Source organism: Ursus maritimus, unplaced genomic scaffold (genome assembly GCF_017311325.1).
Source record: "Ursus maritimus isolate PB19 unplaced genomic scaffold, ASM1731132v1 scaffold_8, whole genome shotgun sequence".
Lineage (NCBI taxonomy): Eukaryota > Metazoa > Chordata > Mammalia > Carnivora > Ursidae > Ursus > Ursus maritimus.
Window position 1 is genome coordinate 81,546,089 of NW_024426996.1, and position 10,970 is coordinate 81,557,058.

The following is a 10,970-nucleotide window of genomic DNA, read 5'->3' on the forward strand; positions in this document are numbered from 1 at the left end:
CTTGGGCAAGACAACCTGGTGATGAACGCGGTGCCAGGCTGTCATTTTTCACTGCAGACCAGGGCGGGGAGACCCGCACAGTGTTCAGCAGGGAGGGCTGCTGGCCGTCCATCACTGGGCAGCCAGCCACGCCCAGCCCCCACTGCCCGCCACTGCAACTCCGGATGACCTTGTGACCAGAGCAGAGGTGCGTCCTGCTGGGCCAGTGCCGGTCTGAGTGGCAGACACTGGGGCCAGGGGCATCAGGCTGGCCTGTCTGCCCCAGGCCCCTGGGTCCAGCCCTGCAGCCTCCTCACACAGCCCACGCCAGCTTCCTACCCAACCTCATCCTCCCTTTCACCCTGTCCCCAAACCCCATGCCCTGCCCCCATCTGCAACCCTGTCCATTGCCAAATCTCACCACCCTCCAGGTCCCCTGCTGTCACTCCCTCCTCCAGGAAGCCCTCCTGGTGGTCTCCTGTGGAAGCACCCTGAGCCCCACCCCACTCGTGGCCTCACCTCGCTCAGAGCAGAGAGGAGGCTCCCTCCTCTCCCTGTGTCTGGCCGACGCTGGAAACAGTTGAACGGTGTCCCAGACATCAGCTCCCCATGGGAGGTACAAGTGGGCCCCGGCACGGGACGGAGTTGGGGGCCTTCCAGCCTGGGGGCCGAGCCTGCACGGGGTGGGGGGAGTGCACAAGCCCAGCCTGCCCTGGCCCAAAGCTTTCGGTGAGGGGCTGGCCCGACACCTCCACCAGAGCCCCTGTGTGTCCCCGTTGGGGGTGTGAAGAAGGACAGGGAGAGCCAGGGACCAGGAGCTGGTGGGCAACGCAGCTGACCAGGGTCGGGACACTGGCCATTTCTGCCCCAGAGGAGGCTCTCCTGCCGCATACCCGCACCAGTGCGCAGCCTGCCTCCTCCCTGTGCGCAGCCCCGTGTCTGTTAGTCCGGGACGTGCAGGAGCGTGGGACATGGGGCTGGGGGCTGTGCTTCTGCATTTCGTCTGCTCCTGCTGACCCCGGGGCCCTAGTAGCCGCTGAGAGCCATCGAGCCGCCACAGACGTGGACCCACCGTGTCGCTGGATCTGTGGGCTCCGGAGTGGCCGCCGTGGGCTTGGGCGGGAGGCACCTGCAGCCGTGTGTGACTCCAGCCCGAGCGCTCCGGCAGCGGTGGGGGTCGGCCTCCGTGGGCCTCCTGTGCATATGCTCGGCTCCACGCAGCCCTGCACTGGCTCCTGCCCGTGGGCCCTCGGGGTCGGTTCTGGCTGCGGACCGTGCGCACAGTAGGGGCTTCGCGGGGGCCTCAGCCGTCCGGAGCACGTTCTGGGACTGGTGCTGGACCCGTGTTAACTTTTAATTTAAAGTCTCCAGGCAAAACACAATGGACTTTTGACATACAAATATTAAAAATTAAATTTCCCGAGTTCATTATCTGATAATTAGAACCAAATAACATCTTAACCGAGAGGCCAGCCCCACACAGATCAAGTCAGTTCCGTTTAAGATTCCATTAGACCAGTGTCGGAGCGGTAAGTAATGGACCATAAAATTTAATTTGGAAATGATCTCGCGCCGTGATGGAGCGATAGGGCTCACAAAGGAGGCGGGCAGCAGCGCGGCCGGCCGGGCTCCGGGCGAGCCGGCGGGATTCAAAAGGAAGCCGCTGCTATTGCCCAGGAGAACATGTGTTCAGCGCTTTCTTCTCCTTTCTAGGGCCCTGTGGTATTTAAAAGTCAGAATTGACCAGTGTAGCTCCGTGTAATTACAAAGATCCCCTTATCGGAGTCTATTTGCAGGCGCAGAAAGAGAAGGCCGACCCTGGCGTCGCGCAGCTCATTTGCATGCGTGGTAATCCACGGCCGCCATCACTCTGGGATTCAATGCACTTGGGCCATCCTGTCCTGCCCGTCTCCCGGCCACCGCGGGGCACCGCCACCACCGCCAGGCTGCCACGGGCCTTTGGCAGCCCAGAGTTCATGTGGAATGAACAGTTCTGAACCGTCTAGAGAGAGGGCTCGCCCCAACCCTGCTGGGCTCCCGTGGACCCCCCCACAGGTGGGGAAAGAAAGAGGCCTCTTGAACTGAGTGAAATTCAGATTTTCCCAGTGTCCCACGGACCCATAACAGCCACGTCAAATGGGACCCAGGTACGGGGGGGCTCGGCTGCCCAGCCTCGTCCTCCCAACCCTCAACATGCAGGATGCACGGTCAGCAGGCAGGAGACTTGCCCCTCGGGCCCCACCCCCAGGCACGTGCTTGGCACCCATTTCCCCCGAAACACCATGCTGCTGTCCAGTCCCCTCCACAGGTCCTGCCCGTGACCACCAGTCCCCACCTATCAGCTCTGTCCTAAAGCAAAACTTCTAGAAGGCCCCAATCCAGGAGTACAGAACCGGGAGTCCGGTGGTGCCCCTCCTTCGCCGAGCCCTCCTGTCCCAGCCAGGCGTGTGGCTGCTCCCATGCCATCCATGCCGGCTCTGGGGGCCACACCCAGCGTGGAGGGAAGGGCCTGAACTGGGCCGCGAGGCTGGCAGCGGGCACTGTGCCGTCCCGAGCAGGAGTCCTGCGCCTGCCCCTGTGGGGTGTCACCGGGAAGCCTCGGGGTCCACATCACTAGGAGATAGCAGGGCTGCTGCTCCCCAGCTCCAGGACAAGACAGAACATAGCTCTGAGCCTTCGACACGGGGCCCTCCATGCTGCTGGAGCGCTTCCCAGAACTGCCGGCGGCCCCAAGGCTGCGGGACCCACTCCTTCGCAGGGGCCAGGCCTCGCCGCCCCCCCCAAACCCTAGCGGCAGGGAGCAACCTGGTCTGGCAGACCCTGGGACCCCTGGGGGCCGTGACCTTGGGCTTCACTCTCTCTCTGCACAGACAACATGGTCCAGCTCTGCTCCTGCAGGTGAAATGGGGGTGGCTTTGTAATAATCCCTCCTCAGTTTCTGGAAGCCAGAAGTCCTAGGCCGGGGTCCCCCTGGAGGTGCCGAGGACCCGCCCCTCCTGCTTTCCCCTTCAGCCATTCTGGCCCCTGCTCTCTGTTCTAACACATATCACCTCTTGGCAACCCCCACCCCACCCCCACCCCCAAAACGAGCTCTGGGTCCTGCGGGTGCAAAGCAAGCAGCCCCAGCCGGGGCACAGGGCAGAGAAGAGCCCTACAACCCTCGCTCGGAATCTCATTCTTACTCTGCACACATTCCTAAGCACCCTGGGGATCTGCTTTTCTGTCCATCAGAAACCAGGGTGGAAGCGGGAGAACTCACGTTCCCAGTGACCCCGGCAGTGGTGAGAAATGGCCCCTGGGGACCTGTAAGGCTCCAGACGCCCAGCAGGACGAGGTCGGCAGCTTGGGGACCAGAAGCGCGCAGCCATCAGCCAGAGCAGAGAGAGGGGACAATGGGGCAGGAACTTGCCCGCCCGTGGGGCTCGTGGACCCACGGGCCTGCCAGCACCAGAAGCACGCAGGTGAAGGGGGCCAGGGACCCTCCCTCCACTGCCGGCCCCTCGCCCGCCAGCAGGGATGGCCACAGCTCCCTGGGCAGAAGCCCCTGCCTGCCAGGACCCAGAAAGCTTCTAAAATTAACTCTTGCTCCTGGAGCAGGTGCAGGTGACCCGCGGATGTCCTCGGCCTCCACGGGCTCTCCGCGAGCAGCCGGCTCTGTGTCTTATCTCATGGGCAGCCTCATTTGTTACTTCTCGCTGAATACACCCACTCCCATTATTTCTGTAATTCTTGGCAATAACAGCCTTTCCGCTAATGAAACCTGCATTATTGGAAGGTTGCAGTCCTGACCCAGTGGAGATTAGCTGTGTACTCTGTTATTACTACATATGTAATTGTATAATTGATTTTAAAATTTACTTTTGTGTCCCCACATCATAAAGTAAGCAGCCTATTAGGGGAAGAAATATAATTAATATATCTCTAACCATTTCTACCCCGGGGAGAAGGGCAGCAGGGGAGGGGTCCACCGGGCTGGGGTCACGGCTCACGTTGCTTCCATGTCCGGGAGCCTCGTCCACGTCTGGGGTTCAGGGAGGGTTCTGCATGGACTTCTCCCTCATCTTCAAGATCCACCCCTGGACTGTCTTCCAGCCAGACCTGGGCTTGAGGGCATGTGGCTGCCCCGTGGGCTCCGTGTCAGGCAGGTGGGCGAGGGCAGGGCAGTGGGGTCGCCTTCCAGCATGCAGGGCCCCCTGAGGGGGTGAGAACCACATCTCCTTCCAGTGGGCAGCTTGTCCTCCCCTGAGGCCGTGCCCCATGGCTGGAAGCTCCCCAGCATGGGCAAGGGCAGGGGCTGCCACTCCCAGGCCCACAGGTGTCCTGGCACTCCAGTAGGTCCACTGGCCCATGGCCAAGCAGGGGGAATGAGGTGTCCACGCAGGAGGCTCGAGAGCCCTGGGGCTGGAGTACAGAGCTGGGCCAGGGCTGACCCTTGCTGGCCGGCCCTGCTGCGGTTCATGCAGACCCAGGTCTGCCTTCACGGTCCTCTCTCAGGGACACAGACGCCTGGGCTGGCTGCTTGCCACTTGCCCTACCGACCCCCCACTCTGTGGAGAAGGCCGCAGCCCCCAGCCCGGGCCTGGTCCCCTCGAGGCTTCACAGCAACCCTGGGCAAGGAGGTACCCGAGGGCTGGAGGCCCAGGCCCCACGCGGGGTGGGTGGCGGTGGTGGAGCCTGGCCCGGCTCTAAGCCCAGGGCCCACCACGCTGTCGCCTGAATGCTCCTTTTGGCCCCAAATTTCATTCTTTTCCATTTAAACAGCCTTATTGAGCTATAACTCACACACCACTTAAAGCACGCAATCTGCTGTCTCTTCAGTGCGTGCAGACGGGCAGCCCTCCCGCTGGCGCCCCCGGATCCCCTCCCCAGGCTCCGACCACCACTAGCCCAGCTCTTGCTTCCACAGATGTGCCTCTTTGGGACATACCGCGCGGCACTGCTCCCTCTGTGCCTGCTGTTCCGGCCCACATCGTGGCTTCGGGCCTGTCCCCATGGTTACACGGGCCGGCACGCCCTTCCCCGGCACGTCTGCGCGACGTTGGGTGCGCACTCCGCCACGGTTGTTCACCCACTCATCCGCCGAAGGACGTGAGGCTGGTTTCCACCTGTGGCTATCCCGTGGCTCCCGAGGTCTGCTGGCACCTGGACGCACACACTCCCAGTGCCTGCACCCGCTTGCACCCGTGTGGACGTGTGTGGATGCGTGTGCAGATGCGCACGCCTGGGCAGGGCTTGGAGGGATCTCAGGGATACAGAGACGAGACAGAAGTGAGGCCCCTCCCCTCGCCCCGGGAGGCCCGAACCTGCCCACAGCCACAGCTTCCCGGACAGAGCACGCCCAGGCCATCAGGCAGGGCTGTGTGGCCGGTGGGGAGGGGGGTGTCCACGCTGCAGAAGCTCTGCAGGCCTCCTGGCTCGTGTCACCTGGAGCACCCCCGCACCCTCCCACCCCGTGACAGGCTGGGGCCGGCGTGCAGTCCACACTGAGAGACCCGGACTGATCTCAGAGCACTCACGTCCCTGCGAAGAGAGGACGATTTCTGATTCAGCCCTGAAACGGCCGGGGCTTGGGGCCTGATCTTAAGGCACGGGCTTCGTCTCGCAGGAGCGCTGAGGGAGGGAGTGGAGGTGATCGTGTGGGTGGGGCAGGGGACACGCTTCGCAGTGGCCACCTGAACTAGAGGGAAAGATCAGTGACCCAGTTACAGGTGGGGGGTGTCCCTGGCAACGTGGCTGGGGCTCTGGAGGGAGTGGCCTTGCCTCTAAGGGACGCCAGTTATCATTCCCCTGGGCCAGCAAGTAGTGAGCCTGTTGCGGGGTACCTCTCCCTGATGCCCAGGACAGCCTTCGGTGTGGCCAAGGTGCCCCCCGACACCCTCTGCTGGCCCCTGCTCAGGGTGGCCCCCTGACAGACGGGGAGGGACCTGCTTCCGGTCCTGCTCCAGGGTCATCACCACCATCTGAGGTCACTGAGGACACTGACACGCAGTGTCACTGGGCCAGGCTGTCCTCCTGGATGGGAGACCCCTGACTGCCCCCCCGCCCCCCACCAAACTGAGGTCCAGATTCCCTGAGTTGGGTGGTCTGGGGCTGGGCAGAGGGGAGGCCAGTGTGGGCGCTGAGAACAGTGGGTCTTACCGCCACGCACACTGTGCCCCACCCAGCCTCCTCCCCACCCTGGAGGCTTTGGGGAAATACTGTCACCCCAGGTGGCCCGCCCCTCTGCCCCAGTCCCCGGCTCCCTGGCAGGGAGGAGCGGCCCAGGCAGGCCACCCCATCCTTCACCTTATCACGCAGGCTGAGCCTGTCACCAGCTCCAGGGAGGGATTCATCAGATAACCCCGTAAATCACACATCAAAACAGTATTTTTTTAAGGGAGGCCCTTACAGAGAAGGCACTTTCTCAGCCTGGTTAAAACGCATATAACAAAATACATGTAAGAAAGTCGGCTACTTAATCATGGAGACGAAGAGCCACCGTGAAAGATTGTTCTGCTTAAAAAATGTGGTGGCAACTTGCAAATATGTTTTTAGAAGCAATTTTATTACAAACTGTCCCATCGGGCAAGCGCCTGGGAAATTATGGGACACTGTGTTCATTCCTCAGAGACCCGGCTGCCGCAGAAGGTGCCAGGGGAGGATTTATCCCCGGGGGGCTGGGCCCAATGAGGGGCCGGGGCAGGCTGACCTGGGGGGGAGGTCCCAGTGAAGGGGCTGGGGGCAGGCTGACTTGGGGGGCTGGGGTCAGGAGGCCTGGGCTAGGACGAGCACCCACAAGCTGGCCCTGTGGACTCTCAGGACTTCTGCTGCTCCTTTGGGACCTCCAGCCAGGATACTCTGACTCTGGTTTTATGCAGAGTAAAAGGAGGAGGGGTCATTGTTCGCAACTCATAGAACATTTCAGAGGAACTCTGGCCCAAGTGGTAAGAGGCAAATCATAAGAACCCCGGTGCCTGGTGCGAAATGTTCCTCTTTGTAAGGAAGATACAAGACCTGGATCCACAGACACTCTCTGGTCTCACGCTCTGGCCTTCGTTCTGGTCAGGGGGCACTCAAGCCAGCAGATACCCTGGGCTGCTTCTTCCCAGCTTTGCCATCACTGTGGCAGGCAGCCTCTGAGATGCCACCGACTCCCTCCAGGGGTTCACACCCTGTGAACCTCCCTGTGGGGCTGGACCCGTGACATGTTTCCAAGTGGGGTGGCAGAAGGGGTAGGATGCCACTTCTGAGATTAGGTTATAAAACGATGGTGGCTTCTGTCTTGGTTGTTCACGCTCGTCCTCCCTTCTCTTCCTGCCCCATCTCTCTTTCACCATTTGTTCTGGGGGAAGCCAGCTGCCTGGTTGTACCAACAGTCAGTGAGGATCCAAGGCCTGCCAAAGCCTGGGGCGATCTTGGAAACAAACCCACTTCCAACCAACCTTTGAGATGCCTACAGTCCTGGCTGACAGTTTGTAGCCTCACGAGGAACCCTGAGCCAGAACCACCCAGCTAAGCCCCTGTCAGACTCCTGGCTTTCAGAAACTGTAAGACACTAATGTTTGTTTTTCTCCATCACCACCATCACCATCATCATCACCGTCATCACCACCACCATCATCATCACCATCATCACCACCGTCATCACCATCACCATCATTATCACCACCATTATCATCACCATCATCACCACCGTCATCACCATCACCATCATTATCACCACCATTATCATCATCAACATCACCATCATCACCAGCATCACCATCATCACCACCATCATTACCATCATCACCATCATCATCATCATCACCACCACCACCACCATCATCATCATCATCACCATCATTATCACCACCATTATCATCACCAACATCACCATCATCATCACCGCCACCACCATCATCATCACCACCACCGCCATCATTACCACCATCATCACCATCATCACCATCATCATCATCACCCCCACCACCACCACCCCCCCCCCCACCACCCCCCCCCCCACCACCCCCCCCCCCACCACCCCCCCCCCCACCACCCCCCCCCCCACCACCCCCCCCCCCACCACCCCCCCCCCCACCACCCCCCCCCCCACCACCCCCCCCCCCACCACCCCCCCCCCCACCACCCCCCCCCCCACCACCCCCCCCCCCACCACCCCCCCCCCCACCACCCCCCCCCCCACCACCCCCCCCCCCACCACCCCCCCCCCCACCACCCCCCCCCCCACCACCCCCCCCCCCACCACCCCCCCCCCCACCACCCCCCCCCCCACCACCCCCCCCCCCACCACCCCCCCCCCCACCACCCCCCCCCCCACCACCCCCCCCCCCACCACCCCCCCCCCCACCACCCCCCCCCCCACCACCCCCCCCCCCACCACCCCCCCCCCCACCACCCCCCCCCCCACCACCCCCCCCCCCACCACCCCCCCCCCCACCACCCCCCCCCCCACCACCCCCCCCCCCACCACCCCCCCCCCCACCACCCCCCCCGTCATCACCATCCCCATCATTATCCCCATCATCACCATCACCATCATCATCACCATCATCACCATCATTATCACCATCATCACCATCACCACCACCGTCATCACCATCATCACCAACATCACCATCATCATCACCATCATCACCACGATCATTACCATCATCACCATCATCACCATCATCATCATTACCACCACCACCATCATCACCACCATCATCATCATCACCACCATCACCATCAACATCACCATCATTATCACTACCATTATCATCGCCATGATCACCACCATCAGCACCATCATTTCTTCCTGGTCCACAGCACTTTTCACATCTGTTCTCTTAATCAGAATGATGCCTGAAGATAAGGACACTGGGACGGACTCAGCAATAGGAGCCACAGCTCAGCGCTAGCTAGCTAACCAATGGCAAAGACTAGACGGGAGGCCACATCTAATTCCATGCATCCTGAATCCCCTCCAAGGCCTAGGACAGGGCCACCGGCACTCTTCCTGAGAGGGTTCTTTGGCCCAAGGGGGAAGGGAATGGCCAAGGCTGGGCCCAGCAGAGAGAGGTGGGAAAGGTGGGGCTGGTCCGGAGGGGCTCCTCCCCAGCCTGATCCCCTGATCCTTGAGTCTTTGAGCATGGCTTCCCTGAGATTGTGTTCCAGCACCCCTACTCCTCACCGCCCAAGCTCCAGTCTCCCTGGAAGGCCTGGGAGCCAGAGCCCTGAGTCAGCAGTGGTGCCCACGGCAGACCCTCATCGCAGCATCCCAGGTTTAACATGCTGTTCAGTGTCCGGTGATGCTGAAGGTGACAGCGTCAACTCAAGGGAAGAGGCTGCTGGGGGCAGGGTGGGAGGCAGGGACTTGGAGAAAGTAGGACCATCCGACCCTTCGCAAGTCAACCCCCAGCAGGGACACCTTGCCCTGCTCCATGGGAAGCCCCCACCCAACTCCGCTCAGGACCCGCGCAGCTCAGGGTGCTCAGGGCCCTCCTCAGTCACAGCCCTGCTCCTGTGGGATGGCCCGCACGCCCTCAGCGACGAGTGGCATCTACAGATTGGAGGAGAAGGGCATGTCCTTCCTAGGGGCTGGACTCCTGGGCCAGGCTGGTGGTCTGGGGCTAATAGCACACCCAGCTACATTAATCCCTGTGGAGAGCCTCCTGGCTGGCACGAAGGGGTCGGGGACCCAGTGACAGTTTGTGGTGGGGTGCTAAGGTCCCCATCATTGCCCCACATCACTGAGCCCAGCCCCTGGTCCTGGCTTGGTTCTCCCTCTCTGCCCAGCGCACCCTGCACTGCCCTCAGACCCCTGCTTTCTCAGGCAAAGTGAGTCTGGCATCAAGGTATTTCTGGCTGCCCACCAGGCCCTGGAGTCCCGATATTGCCTGTGAAAGTGACTCACACGGTGTCCTCTTTAACCGGGGCCATTAATTGATAACACTTAATTAATCTGCCCAGGAGAGAGATCAAATGAAGATTGTGTCCCACAGCAGCCTAAGTATTGACTTTGTTATTCCAATTAACCACCGGCCAGAGGGGCGCTCTGGTGAGGTCTGCACCCCAGCGTCACCCCGTCACCCCGCAGCTGCCCTGCCCGCTCCCGCGGACCTGCAGCACTTCCTGCCAGGCCTCCCTGGCCCTCCCACTGGGCGGCCCGGGCAGGACGCAGCACTGTGCATGCTCACCTCAAGGCTGATAACACTGCCCATCAGAGGAGCCGCGTGCTTGCAATTAACTGCTTTATTTAGAGCATTTTCTCCCCTTCAAAGAGCAATTAGATTCCTGCAGCCTTCGGGAAAGCAAACGACCTAGAGCAGGACACCCTATAAATCAGGCCCCAGGGCGGGCAAATCCCAGCTTTGGCAGGTGCCTGGTGGGAATGCAGCTGGTGGGGGGAGGGGCTGTGCCCTGCGGAGAAGCCCCCTGAACCCCCTCTAGGGCTGTCCAGGCAGAAGCCATCAGACTCGGCTCTGGGAGGGAGGACTGTGCCTTACTGTCCGGGTTATAGCAGCGGCGCCCAAAAAACCTGCAACCCCTCCCCCCACTCCCCTCACTCCTTCCTCCCCCAGCCTCTCCTCTCCCACCTTCCCCCTTCCACCCCCGTCCTCCATCTTCATCTCCCCTCCCACCCCTCCCATCACAGCCGGCTCCCCTCCCCCTCCCCCACCTTCTCCTCCATCCACACCCCCCCTTCCTCCTCTCCACTCTCAATGCTTTTTTCTGAAGCACCACCCCCACCCACCCTACTGACTGTCCTACATAACTAACTTGTGCCCCCGTGTTTGCTCTGGGCCCTGGAGCCCCGCAGAGGCAGGAGGCGGCAACGAGGCCACATTCCATCCCTAGGCCTGGACCCCCCAGGACTGCTCACAAACTTAGGGGGAATGACGGGCATAGGAGTCCACCCACTGTATGGATGTTAGAACAGCAGACCCACAGAGGAGGAGACCAGACGAGCAGGTGCCAGGCTGGGCGGGGGAAGGGGTGACCGCCAGTGGCGACAGGTTTCCTTTGGG